This window comes from Mauremys reevesii, linkage group 2 (assembly GCF_016161935.1).
Source record: "Mauremys reevesii isolate NIE-2019 linkage group 2, ASM1616193v1, whole genome shotgun sequence".
Lineage (NCBI taxonomy): Eukaryota > Metazoa > Chordata > Testudines > Geoemydidae > Mauremys > Mauremys reevesii.
Window position 1 is genome coordinate 164,946,574 of NC_052624.1, and position 14,102 is coordinate 164,960,675.

Below are 14,102 nucleotides of genomic sequence, written 5' to 3' on the forward strand. Positions count from 1 at the left end.
TCTGTTAGGTTGCTTTATCTAATACAAAGGGTCCAGAGGGGATTTATCCACTGTCTCCTTCTACCTCATCTTCCCTTGATTCTACTTGACCAATAAGGAAAAAAAATGAGACAATGTTTTGCTACTGCCTTATTATTTATTTTATCGTCTTTCAGTACAGTGGAGGGAGACGATGTATAATTTGATTTGAAAGCCCAAGACAGTTTAAGCAACAGGGCTTTGACAGAACAGCAGTAATCATGTCTGCTTACTGAGGTAAAACATGGTCTGTTTGTATTCCAGACAGAGAATTTCAATTATGCTTGTTTAAGACCAAAAGATTAAAAAGCATAGAGCTTCATTTCCTATTGAGCGCCATCTTAGTGAGTCTTTAATACACCTATCAAAGTATACTTTCTGGATAGGTTTTTTTCTATTTAATGCTGCCAATGAAGAGAGATACTGTGATTATAATGCCCGACCCTACCTGCCTGTTAACGTCACAAAATACTCTGTAAAATGAGAATTAGCTTTTGGACCATCCACAACAGACTGATTTATAATATATAAGGTATGAAGCAAAAAATTCAAAAGAAATAAGAGATCGTAACCAAAGAGATAAACAAGATGTATAAATTGAGCATTCCTGGCCTTTTCATACTGTGTATGTCATTTTAATGCTTTGAGATCAAAGCATCTAAAAAATTAAATCTTTTGTGGGAGATTTATTGTAGAGACATCTAGACCGCTGCTGTTTTCAATTCAAAGTGGTGACATTCAGCAATGGTGTGAAACCAGATTTAATTGTTTCCATATTTGTTCTATTGTGAAGCACATGGGTTTCCACGAAAGACTGTTTGGTGTGCTCACTGTGTGGAACAAGGCGAGGACACGTGGTATGGGTTTTAACCTGGCTACAACTTTATTAGTCAAACTACATCCAAGGTTCCTGTCGGGGGAAACACCAATGTAGTCACTCGAACCCCATTGATATTTTGCCATTTCTTGGGGGCTCTCACCATAGGGAAAGCAAATCATCTCAGCAGGAGAGTCTCTTGGTGCCTCCACCCTTTTTGTGGGTGGACTGCAGTCCACAAAAGCCTGCAGGCTAGTAACTCCAACCATATTATCACCATAACAGGAAATATGTCCACCAGCAATCCAATATCCCTCTTAGCCTTTGAAATCAGCTGGAGTTTGGAGCACATTCTGAGGTCCTTCTCCCCTAAGTGGGAAACAATGAAGTCCAGCATGTCCTCACAGGGCACTTCAATCTCCCTGGACACTCAATAACAGACTTAAAAGTGGCAATTCTTCAACAAAAACACTTCAAAAACAGATTCCAACAAGAAACTGAAGAACTAGAATTAATTTGCTAGACACCAGATTAGGCCTGAATAAATACTGGGAGTGGATTGGTCACTATAAAAACTAATTTCCCCATACTAATTTTCCCCTACTGTTACTCACACCTTCTTGTCAACTGTCTGAAATAGTCCACCCTGATTACATTGGCGTCATTAGCACTACAAAAGTGATTTTTCCTCCCTTGGTATTCTACTGTTGAGAATAGCCCACTTCCACTTTAATTGAATTGTCTCATTAGCACTGACCCCCACTTGGTAAGGCAACTCCCATCTTTTCATGTACTTTGTGTATATTTACCTGCCTACTGTATTTTGCACTTCATTTATCTGATGAAGTGGATTTTAGCCCTTGAAAGCTTATGCCCAAATAAATTTGTTAGTCTCTAAGGTGCCATAAGTACTTCTCATTGTTTTTGCTGATACAGACTAACACAGCTACCATTCTGAAATCCATCCCAGGGCTGGCTGTTGTCATCTTAGCACCTGATGAGCACTCCCCGTGCCCATCATGTCCTTTGGCCCTCTCCCATTGTGGGATCCACCAAAACTTACCCCTTGTTAGGTTCAGGGCCCTCGTCTCAACAGAATGTGAACATTGACTTTAATCTGTTTCTTGCTAGTTACATATTGTTTAAAATAGTGGTGGGCAACCTGTGGTGCATGTACCCATCAGGGTAATTTGCTGGTTGGCTGCCAGACAGTTTAAATTTGCATGGCTGCCTTCTGGTCCCAGTGGCCACGATTCACCGTTCCCAGCCAATGGGAGCTGCGGGTGTCCGTGCAAATGTAAACAAACTGTCTGGCAGCCCACCAGTGGATTACCCTGATGGGCCACATGCAGCCTGCAGGCCATAGGTTGCCCACCACTGGTTTAAAAGTATGTGTCAGGAGGACCAGGGTCTGAGAAGTTGGAGAGAAAGCTCTGGAGTTTCCAGTCTGTTTACAAGATTCTTGTTCAACCAAACTATCACAAACTAGAAAAGTCTCTAGCTATATTCCCTTGATGAATCTTAAGAATATATAAACAAAGAACAACTTAAACAGGGAAGCTCCTTGTGTCTCCGTCTCCTGAGAGTAATCCAACTCTTAAGATTTTGAGCATAATTAGACTAAACTCACTCTATGGCAAGGAATAATATTCTGTAGGCTTTGTCAGTAAGTGAACCAGACCTTCATGATTCTTTGTAGGTGAGCCAAAGTTCCACAATTCCTTGTGTCTATAATTCTTTGAATTTAAGCTGAACATTAGCTGAACATTAGCTTATTATCAATGATGGATTGCATGTCCTCTTGAGATACATTTACATAAGCGACCGTACATGTATCCTCACATTTGATTGTGCCATAACCCCCTATTGTCCTCATCTAGATCCCAAAAGCATGTGTCTGAAGGTGAGCAGAGGGTGAGTAAGCAAGCATGCCTAAGCAGTGTGGTTAAGTACATGCATCATTTTGGGGCACTGCCCGTTACCTGTGCCAGTGTGCAGTGTGGAAGGGAGCAAGAAGCATGTATTTGAGTTTCAATACTCCTCCACCCCTATTTCCACAATGCAATGGCATTCTGTTCTGTCTGACCCTTAATCAATCTATAAAGGTAGCTGTTCCCACATTTTCACAAGTAGTAAGTTGTGCCAATCACATCAGAACAGTTTTCTGGTGCTGATCAATGTATGGTCAAAGTACATCATCCTCCAAGCCTTCTCTCAGAGTGTCAGGAACATTCACCTGTACTAGGAAATTTCACAAAGGCTGGAGTAGATGGACTCTGACTCAGTGCCAAAAACTCATGAAGCAAGTGAGAGTCCTCTACAGGAGGACAAAAGACTTCAACAGGCGTAGGAGGGCTTGTTATATATGCTCCTTTTACCATGACCTAAACTGGGTACTATCAATGTCTCCCAGTACAAAGCCTGAAGTGGCTCAGAACCGCCTCCTCAACCCCACTGGCCATATCAGATGAAAGGATACCAGCGAGGGTCGGGATGAGGAGTAAGCAGGGACTGAAGAGTGTGGCGTGAAAGACTCGAAGGATGAGGCGCATACCAGAGGAGCTGGTTGAGGAAGCCCCCCTGACAAACCCAAGGAGAGGACCCCAAGTTGCAGCAGGAACCAGAACCAAAGTAAGTTACATTGGATCCCCATCCTCCTTGCCAGTATCCTGTCTTGCTCTGGTACTATATTCCTAACTGGAAGCCCAGATCCTGCTCTGTTACCCCGATCCCCAAAGGGTTCTCAAAGTAAGGAATCCCCAAGTAATACACAGCTATAAATTAATGACTGTATTGATTTCTCATGAACCACTATTATGCATTCGGCAAAAAGCTATAAAACAGAGTATTCACGAATAAGACTACGTTTTAGTCACAGTTACTTTTAGTAAAAGTCATTGACAGGTCATGGGCAGTTAACAAAAATTCACGGCCCGTTACCTGTCCATGGTTTTACTATATAATCCCTAACTAAAACTTGGGCCAGGGGGCCGCTGGTGCTCTGGAGGAAGAGAGGTGGCCCAGAGGCACCGCAGGTACTGTGGGCTGGGATTGCCGGGGACCCCTGCTGGTGCTGCGGGAGGCAGGAAGTGGTGCATGTCCTGGGACCCCTACTGGTGCTGAGGGGGTGGAAGGTTGGGGGCTCTGGCAGGCTCCCTACCTGGCTCTGACTGGCATGTCCCTGCAGCTCCTAGGGGGAGGGGCAGCCGGGAGGCTCCGTGCACTGCTCCCACTACAAGCGCTGGCTCCACTACTCCGATTGGCTGGGAATAGCAGCCAATGGCAGCTGTGGGGGTGGTGCCTGCTAAGGTAAGCATCACCTTGAGGTAAGCACCACCCTGCACCGCAACCCAAACTGCTGCTGCTGCTGGCCCAGGGGCTGCCTGGCTTAGCAGCTCCTGAGCCAGCTGCACTGACTGCTGCAGAAGTCACAGAGGTCATGGAAAATCATGGAATCCATTACTTCCAAGACAGACACACAGCCTTATCCATGAACAATCATTGTGCCTCCCACGTCTGTGCATTTCTTGACCAGCAAGCAAGCAGCAATGGTCCAGGGGCCATGTGAACCAGGAGAAAGGAGGAGGAAGGTTTAAAAAAGTCCTGGTTGGGGATAGGACAGTTGTAGAAAACTTATACAGTAGATGGCTCTTTAAAGTTAGTAACATCTGTGTTTCATACTTTGGAAGATTACAGAGTTCCAGTGCTTCTCTCCTCACCATCTCCTTTATCATGGAAGCCTGCAGGACCTGCTCCCTGCCTGAAGGGCTGGGGCCCTGGGGAGGGGGGGGGAGGGGGCGAGAAGAGAGCAGCCTTTAGGCTGGGCTGATGGGGAAGTGGCTGCAGCTGGCCACACCCCAATCAGGGTTGCCAGGGGGCAGCCAGGCAGCAAAGGCAGCAGCAGGTCAGCCCCCTGTGATGTGTGGGTGGCTGATACTGCAGTCTGCCCCAGAGTGCTGGACAATGTGGGGCAGTAGCCAATACTGAGGGAAGGAGGGTGGGGGGGGGTGGGGGAGGGAGAGGGGAGAGAGAGAGAGGAGAGAGAGCAGGCAGCACCCCCAATAAAAAAGGGGCACCGGGAGAGAGGGGGGGGGGGGGCCTGAGGACATGTAGATCACCAGCCTGCAGAGGGCGCTCCGAACACTGGACTGAGCTAATTCCCGGAGTTACCAGCAGGAGGCGCCACAGGGGTGAGTCCGGCCTGTCTACAAAGCCGTATAAAATGGGTAGTGTTGTGGGGTGTGGGAGGGTAACGTCTGGGAAATGGAAGGGAACATTTTGATTGTTTGAGGAAAAGTTAGACACAGCAATCATTTGTTCCTTGGAAGATTACAAAAATAGTTATCATTCCTCTCCCTGGTACTTGTTCTCTTCCTGCTCCCAGCCATGCTACACAATCCAGGGGAAATGGGAAATGGATCTGGTCTGGCAGTTGGATAAACACAGTGTGGTATCCTTTTGCAATGGAGAGGTGACGTGCATGTCATGCTTATCTGAAACTTCATGGAACAACATAATGTTGCAGAATGTGTTTCTTTCCCTGTCCATTTCACTGTTGTTAAGCAGGTAGAATGGCAGGTTTTCCGGGGATGCCAGGGTGAGGAAGATTGGGGAGGGGGCTTATTTCCATGATTCACATCTCCTTTTGCATGGAAACTCTGTATGCTAGCTGAGAATATGGTCAATATACAGTCAAATTGCCTCCCAGTCTTGTAAGCATATTTCAGCAAATCTCTGGTGTAGCAGAAACACCAGCTGCTGCTTCAGGTTCAACAACAGTGCAAATCTGCATGGTCCACCTTCAGGTCTGACCAAATCCTTCCAGCCAGCAGTATTTAGAGGGATGATCATTAGTGCAAACATTTCCCTGCTGGATTCCCTCTAGAGGATTGGAAAGCCACTTTTCTTTTCCATTCTGGTACCTTGTAAACCAATATGTTCTCTAAATGTTGGCCAGCCATTCCAGGGTTTCACACATGGATATTCATGAATCTGCCTCTGTCGTCCACTAAGCCTTGCAGAACAAATGAATGGTAACCTTTTCAGTTCACATATTCACTTGCCCCTTGTTGATGAGACATGAGCAAAAACTGCCATTGGCAGATGGCTGAACGCGGGGGACAGCATCAATAACACACAGCAAGTCAGTTACTAGACTATCTCCTCGTGATACACAGAAACCTGGGATTCTGTCCCCAACATGGTAGCGCTAATATCATAGGATAAATGTGGCAGTGTGGACAGAGTATATGTGTTTGCATTGTGTTATGCCTGTGTCGAGCACAGCATATGTGGAAACTCGGCCTGCGTATAGGGAACATGCATGAACATGTACATGGTCAAGTAAATGGGTATGTGTGCCAGTGTAGACATAGCTTTACTCTGACCCATTGGCCCTTAGAAAATATGTACAGATGGCCTTTGATTGATGTGGGGCAGATGGTTTCTCCGATTGATAATGATCTATTGGGAGATGCTTTTAGCTTATCAGGAACTACACTTTACCAATGTTTTGTGTCATAATGTCAGTTCCAGTAAATAGTAAATTAGTTGGTAAACTAGATAGCATGAAAAGAACTCAATGGGTCATTTACTTTGTCTCTTTTTCAGTAAACACACATGGTATATAAGGGGGAAAGTTCCTGAGTGTTAGCTGGGAATGAAGTGAGCTGCAAAGTCACTTCTTCAGACTGGTTTGGCAAGTCTGACATTCTTTTGTAAACTTCACTGTATTGATCTTTGACCAAGACTATTTGATTAATAAATTCTAATTGAGCCTGGTTAGTTGACATCTTATATTCTTATCATTAAAATTTGAACCCGCAACAGATTGATTCACTCATATTTTCAAAACACTATGAGACCCTTGGACAGAAGGCATTAACGTTTGTTCAGAACTTAGACTGTAACCCCTTTTGGGCAGGGACATTCTTTTTGTTCTCTGTTTGCACAACACCTTGCACAATGGGGTCCTAGCCAAGAATGGGGTCCCTATTTGTTACCACAATAAAAATAAATAATAATAAATACATTTTGTGCCCCCACTGCCTTTCCCAAACAGCCTGAAAAACATTTTTATTGTTCACTTCCCTCAGTTTTGAGCATATCTTCGCTATTTACCGTTTAAAGGCCTAAAGTAGACTCTTACAGACATCACAGCTGCATGCTGTCTAACATTGCCCAATGCTTGAAAGGACCACTGCTGCTGGTGTGTCCACTGCCACTACTAGATTGTTTGGCATAAAAGATACCACCTACTGAGGGAAAGCATGTTATCAGTGTTGGCTGTCAAAGTGAGAAAACAGAGACGCTGAATAACACAGCCCTCTCCCCCTCCCTTGTGCTCCACTAACCACCTGACAAGAGTAAAAGACCAAAGCCTATTGGAAGTCTTGTATAGGTGTTATACATAGCATATTGCAAATAATAGTACTTCTGTCCATGTCATTACTGCTAGCACAATCTCCCTACTCAACCATGTCCTTGAGAAAGATATGTATAATTTGGCAGGGGGTCATAACGGAAGGGGAGGGGAGTTTTAGTTTAGTTACTAAGTCTTGTGGAGGATGATTGATTTCTCTAAGCAAGTAGAGCCAAATCCTGAAAGCCTCACTCAGGCAATAATTCCCACTGCAATAAGTAAAGAGTGAGGCCTTGTCTGTTATATGGTTGTAATTAAAGCTGTTTTCTAAATGAATCTAGTTAAACCAGTGAAAATTTCTATGTGGACACATTTAGGTGCCAATCCTGCAAAAATGCATGCACATGCTTAACTTTTAATATAGTCTCACACTTAGGCCCCAGTGAGTATGTTTGGACTGCACACAAAGCCTGGGGCTCCAACTCAAGTTTGAGCCCAAGTCCCACTTTCATCCACACACAAATTAGTCTGACTTAGGTCAGCAAGCACTTACTGAGGTCACCCAAGTCCTAGGAGACTGCTAAGAGTCTGAGTCAGAGTCCAAGTCCTGCTGTGATTCAAGCAGGGCCGGCTCCAGGCACCAGCATTCCAAACAGGTGCTTGGGGCGGCAATCTGCAAGGGGCGGCAGTCCGTGTGTTTTTGCCGCCCCAAGCAGAGCGCCAAATTGCCACCGTGGATGGCGGGGGCAGTCTCTGTGCCATTAGGGCGGCACACGCGTGTCCGTGGCGGCGGCAATTGGGCAGCAGCTTCTGTCTTCAGCTGCCCTCGGAGGCAATTCGGCGGCTTCTGTCTTCCGGCTGAAGACAGAAGCTGCTGCTGAATTGCTGCCGCCATGGAAACATGCATGCCGCCATGGAAACATGCTGCCGTCCGTGGCAGCAATTCAGCGTGCTACTTGGGGAGGCAAAAACAGTGGAGCCGGCCCTGGATTCAGGATGAGTCCAAGACCTGCCATTTGGCAGTATGGACACATCTCAAGCTTCAGGCATGAGTCAGAAGGTCTGCCCAGTGAAGTATGGATGTGTTAGCCCAGCTGTGAGACCTGAATCCAGCAATTGTAAACCGAGGTTGACAATGCAGTGTGGATGCTGAAGCGCGGGCTTGGAAACAACATGTCCACAAACCTAGGTTCCACAGACCTGGGTTTATAATGCAGCCAAAATGGGGAAAATCTTTATTAGACTTTGTCCTAAAAGATAAAGAGAAACTGATCATGGAAATAAAAATTAATGGTAGCTTAGGTACAAGTGATCCTTACTTGATCACACTTGTAATGTGCAAACAGAATAAAGTCCAGAAGGATTTAATTAGCAAAATGTGAATGATAATTGGGAATCATTTAAGAACATCTTACTGGATGCCACAAATGCCACAACCCGACAAATGAGGAAGAAGAGACTATTGGATAAAAAAAATAACTGGAAGAAAAGAGAAGTGATAGTAATGAATATAAATCAGAGGTTAGGAATTATAGAAAATTGATATTAGTAGCCAAGGGACACAAGGAGAAATCTAGGTCTAGCACAGCTGAAAACAATAAAAAGGAGTTTTTAAAATATATTAGGAACAAAATGAATTTTACAATGGTATTGATCCATTATTAGATGGAAATGGTAGAATTATCAATAATACTGCAGAAAACGCAGAAGTGTTCAATAAATATTTCTGTTCTGCATTTGGGGAAAAAGCAGACAATATAGCCTTATCATGTGGTGGTGATAACACTTTTTCTATTCTGCTAGTATCTTTGGAGGATGTTAAACTGAAACGACCAAAGTTAGAAATTTTTAAATGAGCATGTCCAGATGACGTGCATCTAAATGTTTTAAAAGAGCTGGTTGAGGAGCTCACCAGACTGTTAATGTTGATTTTAATGTGTCTTGGAGCACTGGAGAAGTTCCAGAAGACTGAAAGAAAGATAATGTGCCAATTTTTTAAAAAGGTGAACAGGATGACTTGGATAATTATAGGACTGTCAACCTGATATTCATCCAGGATAAAATAATGGAGCAGCTGATAAGGGATTCGATTAATAAAGAATTAATGTAAATCAACATAGGTTTATGGAAAATAGATCCTGTCAAACTAATTTGTTATCTTTTTTAGATGAGATAATAAGTTTGGTTGCTAAATATAATAGTATTGAACTAATATATTTAGACTTCTGTAAGGTTTTTGTCTTGGTATCTCACAACATTTTGATTAATTTTATATCATTCTCTATTTTAATTTGACACATGTTAAATGGATTAAAAGCTGGCTAACTTATAGGACTCAAAATGTAATTGTAAATGGGGAATCATCAGCAAGTGGGTGTATTTCCAGTGCAGTCCAGCAGGGATTGGTTCTTGGCCCTATGCTATTTAACAGTTTTTGTCAATGACCTAGAAGAAAATATAAAATCACCACTGATAGTTTTCAGATGACACAAAAATTTGGGAAGTGGTCCATAATGAATCACTGATTCAGAGTGATCTCCACTGCTTGGTAACCTGGACTCAAGCAAACAATATACATTAAATTTAATATGGTTACATATAAATGTATACATTTAGCAACAAAGAATGTAGGCCATATTTAATGGATCAGGGACTCTATACTGGAGCAGAGAGTCTGAAAAAAATGTTTAGGGTCCTGGTGGACAATCAGATGAACATGAGCTGCCAATGTCAGACGGTGGCTAAAAGGCAATCATGGGGTACATAAAAAAGGGAATCCTAAGTAAGAGTAGAGAGGTTGTTTTATTCTGTATTTGGCACTGGTATGACTGCTGCTGGAATACTGTGTCCAGTTCTGCTGTCCACAATTCATCAGAGAAAAGCCACAAACATGATCAATGTATTAGAAAACATCTTATATGTAGCCCCAAAATGTGACCGTAAATCCCCTTGTGACATTCCCCTGGTGTTATCTGGACTGGCGATCTGCTAGGTCACTCCAATCCTCAACTCTGGGAGCCAGCCTTACCCTGCTCTGGTGTGAGAACCCCCACTCCTGGGATATTCACGCACAGCCTCTGGCATGTAAGCTGCTTGGACACTACCCAATATTGCCGATGCCAGACACAACTCTAGAAACCTCCGTCTTGCAGTGTCCAGTTATGCTCGCTGCAAGCTTACATGGGTTTGTCAATTTAACAAAGAAATTGATTTGCACCAGGTTTGTTATCCCAAGGAGAGTCTCTGACATGCTTCAAACCAAACACATTGCTTCATATAGAACAAACAAACAAATTTACTAACCACAAAGATAGATTTTAAGTGATTATAATTCAAAGCATAACGAGTCAGATTTGGTCAAATGAAATAAAAGCAAAACACATTCTAAGCTGATCTTAACACTTTCAGTGCCATTACAAACTTAGAAGTTTCTCACCATAGGCTGTCGGTTGCCCTTCAGCCAGGCTCTCCCATTAGATCAGCACTTCAGTCTCTTGGTGGTGATGTCTGTAGATGGATGTGGAAGAGAGAGGAAGAGCATGGCAACTGTCTCTCCCTTTTATCATGTTCTTTCTTCCATCTTGGCTTTGTGCTCCCCCTTCAGGGTCATGTGAGTATTACCTCATTGTAGTCCCTGACTGACCAAGGGAAGGGGGGTGACTCACTCGAGAGACCGACAGAACCTATGTTGCTGCCTAGGCCAGTGTCCTTTGTTCCTGTGAGGCTTGCCTGGAGTTGTCCCATACATACCCTGATGAGGTGTGAACTGTCCCTCTGTTCCTGGAGAGTTTTGCCTTGGCTTGTTTTATGCCATGAGGCTTAAATTTTCAGCCTCATAACTATATACATGAAATTACAACCTGTAACATTACTATAACAACAATTACTATAGCATTACCATAACAACAATGCTCAGTGCATCATGAGCCTTCTGAAGACACCCGACATGACAAACTTTGCATTGGATACCACGCAATCATTTTATAAGGATGAACATGGCAGTGAAGGAGGTTCCGCCGAGGCACAGAGTGTCATACCCTTCATATCCTAATCTTTTATTTCCACCACCCAGAAAGTGTTATGTTAAGGTGAGAGTACAATCGGATCATGCAACGTTTTAGGATCCCTCCATCTTGGTTTGATATGAAATGATAAATCGATCTTAGGACAAATCTGAACTGAGTTTCAGCGTCCTGTTATGGAACCCAAAACTGGGCAAAAATCTCCTTCTTTTGAGTTGTATTACAAACAGGTCTACAGAGTGACTATTTTTTTTTTGGTATGTGGCTTGAACAACTGCCAAAGAGAAAAACATGCATAAAAATGGATACTAAGGAAACGTTAAGAAAAGCCTGTGAAAAACTCAAATATTTGGACAGCAGAGAAATAAAGATTATATTTAACAATAAAGCTCAATAGTTCTAGTAAGCTGGCTGTATCTCTTGTTTAGCACACCATCAGCAGCAAGGCCCACTAACAGCTAAACAGTTCTCTTGGAAAAAAAAATCAATGAACAGTCAGCTTTGTGGTGATATTCTCATCATGTGAGCTGGAATCTTGAAGCTCATAACAGACTCTCTCCACCTTGACTCATCAATAATTTTCAAACATCAATCTCAATAAAAGATATGGGTCTGATGGATGAAGGTACAGCACCAGTTTTAACTCTCATCCTGGTCAAGTTGCTGCTTGGCGTTGGTATTCAAAAACTAATGTGAGGAGCCCCCTGTAGAAAAAGCAGTAAGTATGCTAGCATGCAGCCTTTAAATATTTTATATCTAGAGTGCCTTTTTCATTAAGAATACACTTTTATTTCTGACATTGAGAAAATGGCACAGGATCATCACTTAAAAAACTTCTTTTTAAATGCAGATTTTGAATTGCTGCCAGAACTGAATACAAAATCCTTGCAGAGCAAACACTATAAAAATCAATAGTAATACCTGCATGGAAGTAAATTTTTCTGGTCATGTCTACTGCATTTCTGTAGTTGTATACCTTTGCTTTTCTTAAAAAGAAGCAACCTTGGACCTGGCTAACCTCCATAGAATTATACCAGATAATGCAGCCTACCACACTGTGGGAACTACATAAATAATAGATCATTGTAATAATTAATAAACATACGTTCCTTAAAGATTTTTTCCTTTTTAGAACATAATAAAAACGATTAAACTGTTCTGATGATTTTTAAATGATTTATTAATTTCCTGTACATTCACAAACACAGCCAGAAGCACATAGGGCCAAATTTTCCTCTGATTTACATGGATGTGCACTTATCCCTTTTGATTCAGTGCAGCTGAAACAATGTAAATGAGAGGAGAATTTGACCAAGACAGTTTATGTTAATTAGCTGAATGAATGCAATGATAAGTGTCTTTTGAACATTGCTGGGGATCTGTGGCTGTTTCTAAATTGCTAAACTTCACTTCTAGGATGTGAATAAACTTTCCTTCTTTGAAAGCTTTATGTGAGAGGCTTGTGATGAGTAAAGTCTGATACAAAGGAAAAGCTGAAATGGTTCTGTGGTGGTTTAGAATGGCCCCAACAAAACCATCATTATGGTAATAGGCCAGAATGTGCCCCCAAGAGGTAAGTGCAGAGTAGCCTTGTCACATGTAGATGAGATCTTATCTGCCTTTGTAGAATATTACCCCCTTAGGTCTTTGGTCCTTAGGGAGCCAGGCAGGGAAGAAAAGTTGGATGAGTGGTGGGCCTGTAGTAGGGGATGTGCCAGATGCAGAGAGGAACTGGAGCTGCTGGAAGCAGGCAGGGACCAGCTGAGAGGAGGAAAAAACAAAACAAAACCTTGGGGCAGGAGAGACCAACCCTGGTGTAAAAACTCAAATACTTTCTTTAATACAAAACAAAATGTATAGTACGTAATTCATTTCACAAGTATGTTTATTCTCCCAACATAAAAAAGTTATCCCATTTGTTGTCCAAAATAAACAACTTTCTATACTATATGTAATACACAATAATTGAATCCCTAACTAGTTAGCCTACCCCACTATTGTATCTGCCCTTCTGATACCGATACATTTCTACAAATTTATTTGCTTTTTTCAGCATCTGGTACTCTACAAAGTTTCAAGCAAAGCAATTCAAATATGCTGCAAATATGTTTGCTTGGAGCTCTACTCCTGGGCAAGAATGCAGGTCTTTTAAAAATTGACAAAATGCTGAATTAAACTGTCCTGTGATTTTTTCCTCCTCCCCACAATTTCCCAACAATTTGCAGCAACAGACAATTTCTTCATAAACTCAGATTTGGGGTACAAATCTGTATCTTGAATTTGGTAGTATTCAGGATATTGTCTTATCAGTCACATCTCCACCCCTTTTTCCTGTTCTGAGCTCAACCTATGACCTTCATATTCTGGATCAGTCATGTTGGCTAATTAAAGGAAAGATTCCATAGCATCTTTGATTCATTTTTCAATTTTGTCCTTTTGTAGTTCTAGTTCTTTGTTGTTAATTAGATCAAATCAGTTTTCCACAGAGACTGTGACAGTAGTATCATCGGTATGTGATCTGTCCAAAACCTCCTTCAATCATTTTTTGACATGTGGTACTCGCAGAATCATTTCTTGTGTGAAATTTGCGCTATGTAATGATCAAACTCCTCCTCAGACTTAGTGCAAATGACAGTATGCTTATAATCCATGGATGCAAATATAGAGACACATGGCCAGGTTGAATGCACTACTTCAACCTCTTTTTACCACTTCATACAAAAATAAGGAAATTCAGAAGTTACCGGACTTTACTTTGGGGCATAAGGACCAAATTCTGCCCTGACTTACATTCTTTATAACCTCATTGAAGTCAATCCATAAAACATGTTAGGACAGAATTTGGCCCTTAGGTCCCACAGCAATGTTAACTCAGACATATTGC